The 15845-nt window shown below is 45.1% G+C and overlaps 1 protein-coding gene across 3 annotated transcripts in view; it reads left to right on the forward strand.

Annotated features, from left to right (window-relative positions):
* The window catches only part of TBL1X (transducin beta like 1 X-linked), a 943441-nt gene that overhangs the window by 757749 nt on the left and 169847 nt on the right, over positions 1–15845 (forward strand). The window lies entirely within an intron of this gene.

Consider the following 15845-nt stretch of genomic DNA (forward strand, 5'->3'; position numbering starts at 1 on the left):
ACTGCCTTATCTCTTAAAGTAGGATTAGTTTGTGTTAAGAGCTGCAAGCACATTAAAACTTCCAGGTACGAGCTTCCTGCCAAATTCATAGCCTCTGAATATTCTGCTAATGTCCAGCTGTGCCTGAAATAGTACAAAGAAAGCAGTGAGGGTAGCAGAGGGCAAATGAGTAGGATGAGGAATGCTTTTTTGATGCAGGGAAGCATGTTGTGTAGTGTTCGAATACACGTCTATGCAAGACCATGAAAATGTTATTGACTTGGACAAATATTTGTGTTTATATTGGTTTATATGAAAGAACAGTCAAGGCACAAAGTGCATTGTAGCGTTGTACAATAGCCATTAATTACAAAGATAGTAAAATCCATTGTCAAAGCATCCTTCATCACTATGAACATCGGAAAATGTTTAAACATTCATAATTGTGATGAGATTTATGATGGAGGCAATATTTATTGGTGTATAAAAAGTATTCACTACCATTCTGAATAATTTCAGTTTATTGTGAATTGTTGTGTTGACTTATAATGGGCACTGCAGCCATTTCTATGGTCTCCAGGTGCTATGGTGGTTCTGATAGGAAAAAGTGGGGTGGTTTGGCGAGGGGGGGGGGAAGGAAAAAGCCAGGCATTTTTCTTGGTTATTGATGTGTGTATAACCAGGAATAACTGGTGGTGGTTCAGTGTGTTTTGTTGGTAACACCGCAGTTGTATGGTTGCCGGATGGGAGACATCCAGTGTTTGACTTGTCTGGTGCTTAAGCTAGTTTTGTGTGTTTCTAGGGTGCATTAGCTGGGGTGGGGAAGGGATTGTTCACTAGCCCTCTGAGTCATGTATAGTCAGTCTGAGGTCGTTTATGGGTGTCTAGTTGTGGATAGCAGCTGGACACAGTGTGAGTATGTGGTTGGTTTTTGTTGCGCTCCCCATTCTTATGTGTTTCTTTGCTATCTGATTGTTATTGTGTTGCTGTAACTGTTGGTGCCTAGTAGGTATGAGGATGATTTTGTAATGTGACTTCATGGTTTGTGAGCCGTATTCAGAAAGTTGGATCGTTTTCTACCCTGCAGCGTTGATTAACCAGGTTTTTAGGTGTTTTTGTAGTCTCTGTAATCCTTACTTTTATTTTTTTAGGAATGGAGTTTTTTAGGACTTTTCTTTTATCAGCTTACTTATGCTGTTTCCTGTATTTTTTTACATTGGTTGTGTACTTCCTGGTATTGTGATTTGCATAAACTTATGTTTCATTTTTAGATATTGCAATGATGTATAGCATAGTTTAATATGGAACTTATTCCAGATCTTTGTAGCTCGTCTTGAAAAGATTTGCAATAAATGGATGTAAGCATTTCAAAATGTTGCAGTTTTTTGATGTAAAGTGCCTCTACTCTACAATTCTCCATGCCCCCGCCATTCACCTATGGTCTCAAAGCTTACTCCTTTCAGAAATGAATAGATAAGATTGCCAGTTTCATTTAATCACTTTGACTTCTGACATGCATCATGTAAACTTCCTGGGTGTGTGCTGAGCAAACCTACAGTAATTACATGAAAACCAGCATCCATATGCATTATTTTGTATTTTGAGCTTGTCCTTGAAAATGTCTGAAGACAAAAGAGTTTGGTTTGGTAGGTGGACTGCATACAAGGGTGAGTTTCCTCCTTCCTGCAAGCGCCTCATGTTTGTTTGGTTACTATTTATTGCTTTGTTTTATCCCGCCACCCCGGTGCATGTCCTCTCCCTCCTTTACCAAGCTCACTGCATCCAATTTCCCCATTCCAGCCTGCCTCCCAACCCTCTGCCGGCTCGGAAACTCTGATTGGCCTATGGCCAGGCCCACATGACCAGAACAGCTTGTGTGTGTTGGAGATCTATTTCCGCGCACACGGTTCTCGTTTCATTCTGTCGACTTCATACAAGGGTGAATGTCCTTCCCCCTGCAAGCACCTCCTATTCACTTAGTTATTGTTTTTTTTCATACTTTGTTTGTTTGATACCGCCACCCCCGTGCATGTCCTCTCTCCTTTCCCATGCTCCCCACGCCCAGCTTCCCCATTCCAGCCTCCCCCAACCTCTTGTTGCCTTGGAGGCTGTGATTGGCCCACGGCCTGACTCCCGTGAACAGAACCGCTTAATTTCAGCCACCCTCCCAGGGCAGCCTTGCCCGGGCACCCGGCTAAGGGCCAGAGGCAAAGGACAGCTACCATCCCCTGATTGCCCCAGTTCCTCCGTGGAAGCATGATGATGACCACCTCTGCTGCTACAACCAAGTAAGGTGGCAGGGGTGGGGTAACAGTCATTACTGTTCTTCATAAAACCCTGCCACTTCTATATACCACAAATACCCGAACCTAACATAGTACTGCAAGTGTTGCTCTTAGATCGTTTCTGAGTTGGGCAGTGTGTCGCACTTAAATGTATTTATGGATAGACAATGATTTGCACTTGGATGTATGTGGGGGATAGACAATGTATTGCATTTAGATTAATTTTGGGGATAAGGAATGTATTGCACTTTTTTGGGATTTTTGTGGTCCAGAAAGGTGGCCAATGTCTAGCACTTACAGGATTTATAAGTGTAGCCATAGTACTGCTTTGTGACCCTTTAGGGTATCACAGGGATTGGAGCATTTGGTCAATGTGATGCACTTGGAAGAATTGATGAGGGTGACCTGGGTGTTGCTCTCAGAAGATTTGTTAGGGTAGCCATTATATTGCACAGATTGAAGCCATTTCATGGAGAATATCTCATTCGACAGTCTCCACAAAGCCATTGAAAGATTGTGGAGCTATCCAGGGTACTGCACCTTTCTCGTTTCTATGAGGGTAGTCTGTTTGTCTCTGGACGATTGTAGAGCGTGTCCATTACATGGAATGTAGATGTTGGCAGAATGCAGCCTCTATGGTAAGTTTGGGTTTAGAGTGTAGGCACTTTATAATAGCTGGATGCATGCAGAATGATGCCACCTTAATTTATCTACACAGATGTTTAGAATCTTGCTGAATGTACCGATTCTAGGCATTCCTTTGAATATAACAATTGCATTTTTCCTCTTGCACCCCGTGTTTCTTTATATTGGCCAAACGTACGGTTGCACTCCTGCACGCATCCGCTTTCACGCACAGCTCAAATGACACTTTGCACAACACTTCTACCATAAGAATTCAGCTACCTTTCACGACAGAAATTAGAACTTTAGCTACACACATAATTGCCTATCCTCATGCACACCCATTCCAGTTTATTTCTCTAGTGTACCTCTCTCCACCCAGCCACATGCCATTTAGACATGGTTGGCTAGCAGAGACTCGGCCACCCCTCATAAACTTTAATGACCATAATGCACACATGGATAACAGCATCTCACAGTTTCCATATTTAGGACTTTGGTCCCTTCAAGGGCATTCACCCTACAGAGCGTTGGGACTATGCTCATGGTGAAAGTCGTCATACAGATGATGAAAATGAATGAATGTTCCAAGTAGCCCACATATGGGCTCTAGGGGCTGCAGCCAGTTTTTAATTGCCGGTTTTGTATGTAGTTTTTTGTGCAACAAAACCTGCAACCAGGCTGACAAAAGGGCAAAGATGCAAGGTCACTTTATTTGTGCCCCGAGAATACATTTCATACAACTGCCAATTGTAAAATTTAAGGGGAGAGCTAGTGAAAATGAACTCATTTTTAGTTTAATATATTAGTTGGCAGAGCCACCTAAAAGCCGACACTATTGCATTGGGGTACAGATTAGGAAATATTGTATATGAGGAGGGATACAGAGCTTGAAGATGTTTGGTTATTTGTCAACCCATTGACTGCCCATGGCCATGCTAATCCCAATGGACGTTCCCACCTAGTTCCTGTCACTCCCCAATCAAAACACCTCATAGGAGCTCTTTCAGCACGCTTTATTCAAGCCTTACCATCAAACCTTTCACTTGAAGTTCCTGCCAGTGTTTTTTCAAAGCAATCTTCTGAGAATTAATAACTTGATTGTAGCTGCAAACACGCTACTGATGTAATAAAGATGTCTTACCAGGTCTGCCTTCAGTCACTATTTATTAACACTCTACGTGTCCTTCACTGAAGTCCTGTTAAAAAAAAAAAAAGCATTGGCAAATGTAACAGTTTTGGCTTGTGTATGTATTAGGATTTTGCCTGGTACTGCTATTAGATGCCCAGGTACTCGCACCATTTTGCGCCTGCTGCCATCAATTGTGTTGTATTGTACTTGTCATTTATAGAGAGCCTTTTACCATTATAATAGTCTCAATGTGCTGTTAGTGGAAACCCCCTTGGAGGACCGTAGTCAAGCGTGTTGGGCGTCATGGACTAAAAGTAGGATGAGTGTGTGCATTTGGCCAAATAAGGCTTAGCAGGGCTGGCCAGGCTCCAGTAGAGAGCAACCCATGTGTTCAGAAATGTGTTGGGGTGCTTAGAGGAGCCAGAAGATGGCATGATTGGTATAGACTGGCTGTGTCCACCGTGTCCGAATTTGTCATAGGTCTGTGCTGCATTCTGATGTTGAAGGTGTTGAAGCTTGCTGTGTGTAGGCGTAGTTATGTGAACAGCATGACCGAATGTTGTCATAGTCCTTGCTGTTTTCTGATGTGTGCGGGTTGCCATGCCTGCAGCCAGTGTCTACTGGAGTGGTGCGCTGGTCGTACCTAGCACAATTCAGTGATGATTTGTTGTTTGTGCGCCCGTTCAGGTAATTGGCTTCTTCTGTCGATTCTTGCGTCTGCGATGAAACAGTTAGCGACAGTCTATGCTCCAACTGTTGTCAACAAGAGCAGCATGGGTTGCACTTCGAGGTTCTTCTAGGCAAACAATGTGGCAAGTTTACCTAGATATCGAGTGCTTACTGAACCTTTTCAGTTATCTTTACTATGGGTGGAACATCCTATAGTTCCTACATGCGCAATACCGTGCCCTGCCCACCCCCCACCTTCCTTCTAGAGTGATTCTGGGGCTGGTCATTGGTTGCCGAGTATTGCATGGGGAACCCCCCCTCCCCCCCAAACCACCCCCCCCTCTCTAAACAATTCCCTGGAGTGTATCCCCATCAGTCCGATTGCGATGGTGGTGATTCTATCACAACCACTGTGAGTGGTTTGCCTGGTTTCCCGCACATGCCAGGTGCAGTTATTCATCAATCCGGTGACATTTCATATATGAAGGTCTGTGATTCAGCTAATGGTGTTTGTGGGAAGCCAGGTTCTTGGTGTGTGTGAGAGAGAGAGAGAGAGAGAGATATCCAGGCTTCTGTGAAATCGGCCAGTGTCGCTAGGTGCTGAGAGGTCAGGTTCACTGCAAATGCAGCTGGTGTTGCCTGGTGCAGAGTATTTCTAATTTCGGATTGGGAATTGGACATTACTTATGGAGGGTTTTCAGGATAATTTAGCAAAGCTTCAGGCATTGAGGACTTTTATGAAGGAAAGGTAGTATTTCGGTGCTGTGGATGTGCAGAGGAAGAGTGCTCCTATTGGTGGGAGCTAGGATAGAGAAAGCCAAGCTGCCAGCTCTGGTGGAGTGTTAAGGGGGAATAGTGAGGAAGAGAGCTAAGCCCGATCAGAAGTTTATGGGGGGTTGGTAGTGGATGATTTTGTTCTGAAGGAACTCGGGTCCTGTATTATGGAGGTCCCAGTCTGTGATGCACATGGATTTGAAGGTTGTTCTTGGACTATTTCACTGGCTCCCTCTTAGCCTAAATGTGGGGGTGATGTTTTCTCTGGGCGAGAGGTCAATGAGCAGTTTGGCTGCTGTGTTTTGGAATTGTTGAGGTTTCCTAAACTGGCGTAAAGTGGGGCTGAGATGCAGGGAGTTGGCATAGCCTAGGTGGGAGATGGTTAGTATTGCAGAGACTCTGGGAATAGGAAAAGTAGGGAAAGATTAATTTTAAGATGCGTAAGTGGCAGGTTCTGGATACGTAGTTGTGTTTGGAGAGAGGTAAGTCTGCGTCCATGGAGCATCCAACATTTTTAACAAAGGTGGAGGCGGCTGGTGGAGCTCCCTGGGCAATTGGCTACGGTAAAGGTTGGGGGGAGTAGAGCAGTTTTGCTGCATATTGGAATTATTGATTTCCCCGGGTTGAAGATTATGTGGTTGGTAGTCGTCCATAGGTCGATATCCAAGCGGCAAGAGTCGAGGTCGGGAAGTGGGGGAGCCTGGCGCAACATTATGAAAGTGGTTGGAAAGTTTATCTCAATGCGCTTGTGAGCTAAAGGGGGTGGAGGGAGGGTTAGCCAAATAGGTGAATTAAATTCCCTAGGATTTTGTGGATTTTCCAGCATGGAATTTTGGAGTTGGAAATTCTGTTTCTATAGTTTTTTCTGCTGTCTTGATTTCATACAAATATACCCTGCTAGTCTTGTGAGCGTCATTTTGTTTTGTGGGGTAGGATTGGTCCTCCAAGTTTGCGCAAGGCGATGCTTGAGCGTTTTGAGAGCTTTTAAGGGAATGAGTGTTCCACTTTTGGTGTGCGTTGATCGTTGGGAGGGGGGTTCGTAGCTTCAGAGAGCCATTATTTGAAGAGGTCGATGTGTGTCCTTCCTTGCGAGAGAGATTCAGTAGTGTAAGAAGTAGGGAAGCAGCCAAGTCTGGGTTGACGATGATTTTATTCCACAGCGGGAGAGTGGTGGGGGTGCTTGAGGGGATATTTGCAGGAAGTGGTGCAGAGGGGTCGAGGTGTTGAAGTGAGAAAGTTATAGCGTAGCTGTCAGACCATATGAGGGGGCGAGGCGGGATCACCGAGACTTGACCTGATGTGCAGAATAGTGCATCTAGGGCGTGTCCTGCAGGGCCGAGAGGGTAATCAGTTGGGTTAGGCCAAGAGCTTCCAGATTATCGGTGAGGGAGCGGGTCATAGGGTTGGCAGGAACATCAAGCCAGATGTTGAAGTCTCCCAACAGTGAGCGGTGTGTGCTTGATCGTGGTTGAGAGGGAGTCACACAGAGAGTCAGTGACAATTTGGTTGTAGCCTGGCGGCCTATATAGCAGAAGGAAGCCGTGGTTGACGATGGTCAGTGAATACCGCTACGGCAGTGCCTGGGAAGTGCCTTTCACACGCCTACACAAATTACCAAACATTGGCATTGTCAATGCTTGCTTCATTTACACCCAACAACCTTAAAAGGCAGGGCTGTGGGACATAAGGCCCACTGCTGGATCAGGTCCCTGAACCCCCGTCTTCCTGCCTTCCACATGCAATTCATGTTTCAGAGGAATGTGCTCTGTCGCAGAGACTTCAGATCCATTAATATGACAGGGGGGCACTGTTACAAGTATCTAAAAGCAAAATATCCTAGGAAAATGTGAAATTAAAGGAATGTAACTAACAAAATGACAAGTAAAAAGACACCTAACAAAATGAAACACTTAAGAACTAAACAGCCATCTTGCCATTCACCGGTTTCCTTTTAAGCGCAATCTGAATGGTATTCTTTTCTGCAGGTTTGAACTATTGATGATCTGGCATCTGAAGTATTGCACTTTTCTTTGCAATCTCCAACAGAACCGTGTGTAAATCCTTTGATTTATATCCAATTTCTTGAGAAATGGTGGTTGTGAAATGCTGCATATCAACATATTGTGAGGCATCCGGAATGAAACTTGGACACTAGTCAGCCATGATTGTGGTTAAAGACTTTTATTGAAAATAAAAGGGGTTGTAAAAATGCCTCTCTGACTTGGTCCTAAGAGGAATTCCCTATCTGAACCAAAATCTAATAATCCGTCTGTCAGAATGTCCAAACAAAACAGTCCCGTGTCCAAATTATATTCTGACCCTCACACTACAAACTTAACTCTAAGGTGAAAAAGGGAAATGGCTTTAACCTTGGGTGGTTTAGAATAGTGTTTATAAAGTAAGAATAAATGGCTTCAAGAAAAGGTTCTTTAAGGATTAAGGTCCTTGCTCCAGAGGGTAGCTCCCTTCCCCTGGATTCGTCTTTACTGCATGAGGTTTTATACACAATAGTTGTTTGGGCCTCTCTTGGCCAATTACAACACTTGCACACAAACTGTCTGGCTTTGTGATCTTGGCTTCTTTCAGGACATCTGATTTATCTTTCTGCCAGGGTATGTTGCTCTTTCTTTCTGGTTTAACACAAATTGCCTGGTATACTCTTCTGCCAGTGCTTCTGCTCATTCAGGGCCTTTGCCTGCTCCCAAAGTTGCTTATATGTTGCTTTCGATAATGTATCCTCCTGAAATATTATCCACTCTGTTTCCTAAATACTTTCACTGTGTGCATTCACATATTAGATGAGGAGTTGGCTGTAACTTCCTCTTTTAAAAGATGCCCATTCTTTTCCTTTATCTTACTTATGTCGTTCACAATTGTTTGCACTCGGCGTGCTCGCTGCTTCTGGCTGGACTCACTAGTGTTCATTGGCATTGCTGGCTTCTCTCGCGGTCAGCCGATGAAGGATTGCCATTTGTTGTCTTCTCGCGGCTGCCTTTACTTTGTGCGCCGGTCTCCCATGGCATCCATTCAACATCCTGCTTTCATCTTGGCTCTGGTAAGTGAAGCATTGCTTTTTTTCGCCTGCTTATCTCCTGGAGTCCCTCACTGGCTCCTGGTGTTTCTGCAGCTTGCCCTTGTGCAGCAGCTTCCTGCTTCTGTCAGTGAATCGTCTGGCTCCATCATGCCCAGCCTTCCTGCTCTGTTCTTCACAGAGAGGTGCAGCTCTTGCTCGCCAGTCACCACAGCAGCTGTCTCTGATTCTCGGTTCGGGCTGCTTAAATTTCCTGGGCACATTTGTGTGCCCGGAAACACTAGCTCACCGAGCTTGTAGTCTCTTTTGCTCCACGTTGCTTGATCTCTCTTCTTCGTCCCAGTATTTCAAGAACTCTGGGGAAAAGAAGTCCATTGTTGATAAGGAATATAGATAAGCATTTTTAAAGGGTTCTACATGGGTGGAGGTCACCGCCAGGAAATTAGTGTTGTCTCCACCGAATCCATCACACTATTAAGAAATAAATCATATAGGCAGAGGGAGGAAACCCCACCAAATGTCCGGAGTGGTTCCAGGATCGCTCACTTGGCTTTCTTGGATTAGTTGCTTAGAAAACCTATATGCCCATAAAGCTTTAAAAGTTCCACCAGACCCTGTTGCTTATCATCATCCTTTTAATTTGTATAGCCCAGTGCACCCTACAAGAGGTAGGTTTGTATAACAACAGGCTCACTGTCTGAGTGAGACTCCCCTGCTGGGAGACCCCCTAGGGCTTTTTAACAAAAATGTGTTGCCATTTCCAGTGGAATGTGACAGCAGAGTAAGTATCGGCTCAGATCTTTTTGTCTAGCACTGGTTTCCTACCCTTTTTATGAACCAAGAAGTATAATGACTTTAGAACCTAGTGTTTTAAGTTCCCACGTCTTTACTTTTCAATGCTCATCATTTTTTTATTAAACCAGCATATATCTCGCCAAAATGCTTAAGCAAACCACCACCTTTGAAAGCTTTTTTAATTTATAAAAGGATTGCAGAAGGTTAGGAAATAAAACTTCAATGTGAAGCTTGTTAGCAGCCATGCTTGAAGTATGAGGCAGCACAAGAATCGGGTAGGGGTATCCTCACACTTTTATGGCTGTCCATGAAATGTTCGAATGCGAAATGTCTGAGGGAGAAAAAAACAAACGTTATTCGCACGAAAACGACTCTTCCCCCTACACCCCCCCTACTCACCGCCCTCTGAGACATTTCTGGAAAGCCACTCTCCCCACCCCCTTACTTACCTATTGGCAGAACACCTTGTTGTGTGCCGCTGACTCGCCCATCCCTCTGCGACACCGGGTCCCTTCACTTACGTGCATGTGGACTAGCGCTTCCGGTTCTTTTTAATTTATTGAAAACATTATCTTATTGGGAGTGTGGGACACCCACGCGATCCGTGATGCCGTTATAGGGAGAAAGGGTGCAGGGGATACCCCCGCTCCCTTTGTTTACTGTAATGGGGCCGAATGGTAAATGTGTTTGAAATTTTCGGCTGTATGTAATTTTCATACAGCCGAAATCCGATAAAATTTACCATTCTGTTTTTCTTTGTTTAATTCTGCGGATGTTCAATTTTATATGCTGCTTCTGAATCGTCCCAATGTTTATGTAATTGTGAATAAGAGTAAATCACCAAGCAGAGCCAGGTATACGGTGAAATTTCACATTTATTCCTTCTTCCATCATCCCTTCCTTATTGCCACTGCCCTCTTCTGCCCCTCCTCTTCCCACCTTTGCCAGCTGAAATCCACCTACTCCCTTCTCTGCTTCCATTGTAAAGGCCCAGTCCTCGCATTCGGAAACATGACCTCTCCCCCTCAATTGTCTTATTAGTTGCAGTCACATTTCTTCTAGTATCCTTTTGTGGTTTCTTAGTCTGTGGGGGGCAGCAGGAGAGGTCTCATTGTCAAAGGGTTCATTCACTTCTTCATATCTGTTTTTTTTCTTCTTTTCTAGAGGCTGTTTTTCTTTCAACCATTTATGACTGTTGGAGTCTAGAACTGCTATTGACTTCTCTGGAACATTGTCTTCTATTGGTCTTCTTAAGTGTTTGAAGAATGATGCATATGTTAATGTTAAAGGTATTTGTACCGCATACCATCAACAGCGGAATTGGTCCCCAGGCGCTCTTGCGGATCTGCAAACAAAAAAGGAGGGTTGGTGGGTTAGTAGGGTGAAGTGGGAGTAAGAAAGTGAGAATGGTGGTGTCCTGTTGGCAGCTTCAGTTCGGTTTTCATTGTGCGCCCAGCTTGGGTGTGATTATCAGATCGATGTGGGTCCTCATGTGCTGTTGGTGCGAGTTATGTGTTTGTTGTGCTGTGGTGAAGTATGTGTGGTTTGCTCAGTGGAGAAGTGGTTGTGTGGGTTTTTGTGTGAGAGATGTATGCAGAAAGTTGAGTTTTTGGGTTGGTGTTTTTTTTTGGCCTCTTTGCATTTCTTTGTTGCACGTCTCGGATTGTCCTATGGAGTTATTTGTAGTTTTTCAATCTAGTTGTTAGGTGTGATGGGGTGGCAAGTTTCCATCTGAGCTATTTGAGGTTTGTGTACCAGGTTGAGGCACGCATTGTCCCCCGCTCTGGTATTGGTGCTGTATATTTTACATTTTCCAGCTCCCTTCCTACCCATTTCCCTGTCAGTGGTCCATAGCTGCCTATGTTTGCTCTGCCGATTTAAAGATGTGTTGAAATGTCATCCTTACCCTTCCCGCCTGATCTTTGTATTCATTCCTTAGTGTGAGCCTAACTTATCTATGTTTCATTTTGGTATAGTGATATGCCATAAATTATTGTCCCCCCTCCCTCTGTTTATGGAAGCTAGCTTAGGAAGATTGGGAGGATCAGTTCCCTCTCGGAGTATTGTTTCAGCTGAGTATGTGCCCCCATATACATTCCTTATAGTAATGGGGAAAAGAGACAGGTTTTGAGTAGTTTTCTAAATAGGTTATCTCTCGTGTTACATATGTTTTTTTTTTTGGTAGCTCATTCCATGTTTTTGGTGGAAGGTGAAAGAGGATCCTCCAAATGTTCTTTTTTTGTATAGTTTTGGTTCCAAATGGATGCCCCTGCTAGATCTGAGTAGTCTTGTTGGGCGGTAGACGTTTATTTTCTCTTAGGAACTCTGCTCCTTGGCTGTGGCCCACTCTAGGGAAACAAAGCACCAAGGGAAAATCCAAAGCCATCTGATAAGCCAGGGACACAAACACCCCTAGAGTCCCCGCTGTCACAAACGTCAAGGCTACCCGGGCCCAACTGGACACGGGAGAAGGGGACGCGCAACAAGACCAGACCCCGCCTCCCCAGTGCCTCAAGCAAACCGGGAAACAGAAGGCATGCTGCACCCATGGCAATGTGGAGGGACACCGGTGGTGGCTGCGATCCCTGACCCACCAACCCACCTAGACACAGTAAGCGAAACACCCCAACCCGACCAATGGGTTCCACACGTAGCCACCGTGTCATCAGCATATGCCAAGATGGGGAATGGTCTACCCCCACAGGTAAAAAATCTGCAGCAGTATTTAAAAGTGCCTACAATAACCCATTGATGTATAGGGTTAAGGGGAGCAGTGCCAGTACACTCTTGGCGTATTCCCAATATGACTTCAAACCACTCTGTGCACCTCCCCCTGGACCAAACCGGACATTGGACTTGGTGTTCGCATGAATCTCGCGCAAAACTGTCACTAAATCAGCCCGACAGCCCATGAACTCAAGCTGAGGGTAAATTTGCTGGGAATATCTGGATTAAATCGTCCATTAACAGAGCGCATACCCCACTCAATAAGCCAAGTGCTCATCTGGAGACCCTTAGAACAAACCCTCTTATCGGTCATTACTGATTGTGACCCCGAACAATTGTTCCTCCATGGGCTCATACAGGTCTGTGGAAAGGCCACTGCCCATTTTTGAGGTTAAAATCCCCTCCCCAAATTAACATTTTCTGCGAGTTCACAGGATCATCGAAATACAGGTCTACAAATTCCCTAATTTTGCACCAAACTTCCCCAACTGTCCCATTTGGACTATTATACAAATTCAGGAGATCACACCCATTGGCTCCTGGGTACTTAAGCCTCAACAATTGTATGAATTCAAGCCCAGTCTCTTCCACCTCGATCCCACAGTCGGGGGAAGCTGTGACCAACACTTCCTAACCCTCTTGAGTTCCGCCCTCTTCTGTTCTTTTTAGCAGGGATACCATATGTCACATAACCATCCAAACAGGGCGGTACCAGGTCCCAAGTTTCTTGCAGTTAGACGATCTCATGAAGCTTAATGAACTCCATGTTCTCGACCAACTGCAACTTATTCCTTGACCCCGCTATAATCTAGGAGACTAATTTAATGTGCCTCTCCCTACCACGTGATACAGAGCCAGGGATAGTAGAAGATACTCTCAACTGGGTAGTGCCACAAACTGCTTTGAGATAAAACCCTGGGTGGGGGTCTTTGTCCTCATCCAACCGGTACAACCTCCAGTACCCTACCTTGTGGATAAAAAAAATCTAATCCCACCAATTTGCTCTCTAGCCTAGAGCCACTTGCCCTCAATCCTCTAGTCAGGCTAGAACTAAGGAGGTGGTTCACTAATGTGGGGTTGGAAAAAGAAACCACTATGCAATCTCCTGCAACAGACTTTCTAGTATGGCCCACCCATCCCACTCTTCTAGCCATCAGTACAGATTTCAGATTTATACTAGGGCCCATTAGGTTTGAGTTAATCCAGTGTGTTGCTTTATTCATCAAAGATTACATAGTTTCAGAGGCTCCCACTGTTAAACTCTGGACTCCCGTGATCACACTTCCAAAGGCAACCTCCTGCGGAGGGAGAACCATCCCAACCTCAGTTTCACTACCCCTGTCCATTGAGATCCCAGGGTAATATGTATATTAGAGGCCACCAAGGTGTTGGACCGCTGGACAGTGTTACTAACAGCAATGCCATCCCCTACCCTATTCCCCATCTGGTCTGGGGGTCTGATGTTGGTCTGCGCTAGGGAAGATCCAGCGCCGGGCCTGTTCTGAAGGATAAGATTAACTTTTGTTTTTAGGTCTCTAATCGAATCATCCATGATAGACAATGTTTCAATGACCCCCTTTTTAAAAGTTTCTAACAGTACAAAGGTGGCAGCCAGTGTTTGTTCCTGGTAAGCCAACGGAACAGGCACCATCGGACGGCCACCCCTCCTTCAACAAAGAAAAGAGGGGTTTCAGTTTCTGATCTAAAAGTGCCTCCAACCAGTTTTGTCATCGTCTTTGGTCGATGATGCTAAAGGATCATCTCCAAATGACAAATGAGGACCATGTGCACCCTGAGGCTCAGCAGTAGGTGCAGGAATAGCCACTGGTGAGTTTCTTGCAATAGGGGTGCAAAATATTTCAATATCCTCAACCAACTGGGGGGCAGCAGAAGGGCCCTGCCTCATATCCCCAAAAGGAATCTCAATGTGGGGAATGTCGGGAGCAGCAACACCTGGTCCCAAATCCCCACCAGCAGCCCCAAGTGAGGAGGCGGCATCCCATATCGCTTTCTCAGTCACTTGAATTCACTCAGCCAAATTTCCAGCCATAGTCTTAAGATAAGAGTCAATGAAAGTTGATTTGCCCTAGATTTTGATTTGAATACCCCCCCCCCCCCCCCCACGACCCCCGCTACTTGCTTAATGGTGGTCTTTGGGGTTCGATTATGTTTGTGCTTTTTGGCACTAGTGGCCAGGTCACCTACCTCACCTAATTTGCATTTGACCATCTTCAAAGTATGATACCCTGTCCAACTTCTTGGGCTCCCAGTTAAGGTCAAGCACAAAGTTAAAAGGAGGAAAAAAAGGTTAAATGGCCCTTGTGAGAGGAGAGGAGAAAATTACCTTGCAGCCCCTCACAAAGCAACTAGCAGTATAAATGACAAGAATAAAAAATAAATGCACTCGGTAACGAGATGACGTGTAAATTAACAAAAAGTCCAATGTTACACAGGGGGGTAGTTCACATGGAGAGTAGAAATAGGGGAGTATTGCACAATCAATATATACAAAATGGATTGAAAAGGAGATTAAGACAAAAACTGAACAAAACCTAACATACAAAGCCTAAAATACTTAATTCCAGAGGAGGAGAGAAGCAGGGGCCCTCGCAACCCTCTGGAAAACACAGGTGAGGGGTTAGTAACAACTCGCAGCCCCAACTGGTAATTAAACAGAAAAATATGGACAGGTAATATAAAACCAGACTGATGAAAATTGCGTTTTGGTTAGGCTTGTGCGTATGAACACATTGCAAGTGGTTAGACATGGTAATAAAAAAATCATATTTATCCGCATTAATCCATGAAGAGAATCATCCACCAGGACCCACAGAAAGCAGCTGGTCAAGTTATATGGGCATGCCGTAGGTCCACAGAGCGTGCCCACTGCTTGAAGGAGCTTCTTTGCCGCTAAAGTCAGTGCATCTTTCCACAGAAGCTCGAAAGCAGAACAGAAGAGTAAAACTAAGCAGTCGCACTGCCTCTGCCTCCAGCCAAGTTTCCCCCGCAGAAGTTTCCGAACAGGCTTGCGGACACAGTAGCACACCAGGCAAGGAGAGTTCACAAGTAACCTTCCTTGACCCAGTTACATTTTTTTTATATATAATAACCCATGAAACATACAGACAGCGCAACTTGGGTTAGATCACAAGGTAATTAGGTTAGATGCACATTTCAACGCAGTGGAGGTGTGAGGCGGGGGAACGCCTGACAGCCCGAGGAACTGCCCTGAGTGTGACTCTTTATCCCCCCTGCCCTTACCACACTCTGAAGCCCAGTTCTCACCTTGTGCAGAAGGAGCCGAAAGACGGAATCAGGGTTGAAAGGCTGCTATCGAGTGCTCCTCCAGCAGTAAACAAATAGTAATGGTGTGGTAGTGCTTGAGCTGACCAGCTGAGCACAGAATGCAGGTCCAGTCTGAAATATCCGCATCCCATGTCCCACAACGGAACACGAAGGACAAGGACTCTGCGCTAACTCTGTGCGTGCTTTGCGTGAAAGCCCTTTTCAATTGATTAGCACCTCCTCCAGGCTCCAGCTCCAAGTTAACCCCTTTACAGCAGGCAGGCAGGGAAGCAAAACGTGTGGCCAAAACAGGAATTTTACATTTCATTTGAGAGTGAAAGGGCAGCCAATCAAATGAAGAAATAGAATCAAGGTAATGACAAAGACGCACTAGACGGATAGAAGAGTTAAAGATTGAGTTCAGAGGGGCCAGACAAGATCTGGGAAGACCAAACAGAGTTGTGGAACAATATAAAAGTTGGGAGAAGATCGGAGAGGAAAGTAAAAGTTTGTTTGAAAAGTGAGAAGTGGGCGAACTTTGCGG

The sequence above is a fragment of the Ambystoma mexicanum genome, chromosome 7q, assembly GCF_040938575.1.
Source record: "Ambystoma mexicanum isolate Mex_15411 chromosome 7q, UKY_AmexF1_1, whole genome shotgun sequence".
In the NCBI taxonomy this organism is placed as follows: domain Eukaryota; kingdom Metazoa; phylum Chordata; class Amphibia; order Caudata; family Ambystomatidae; genus Ambystoma; species Ambystoma mexicanum.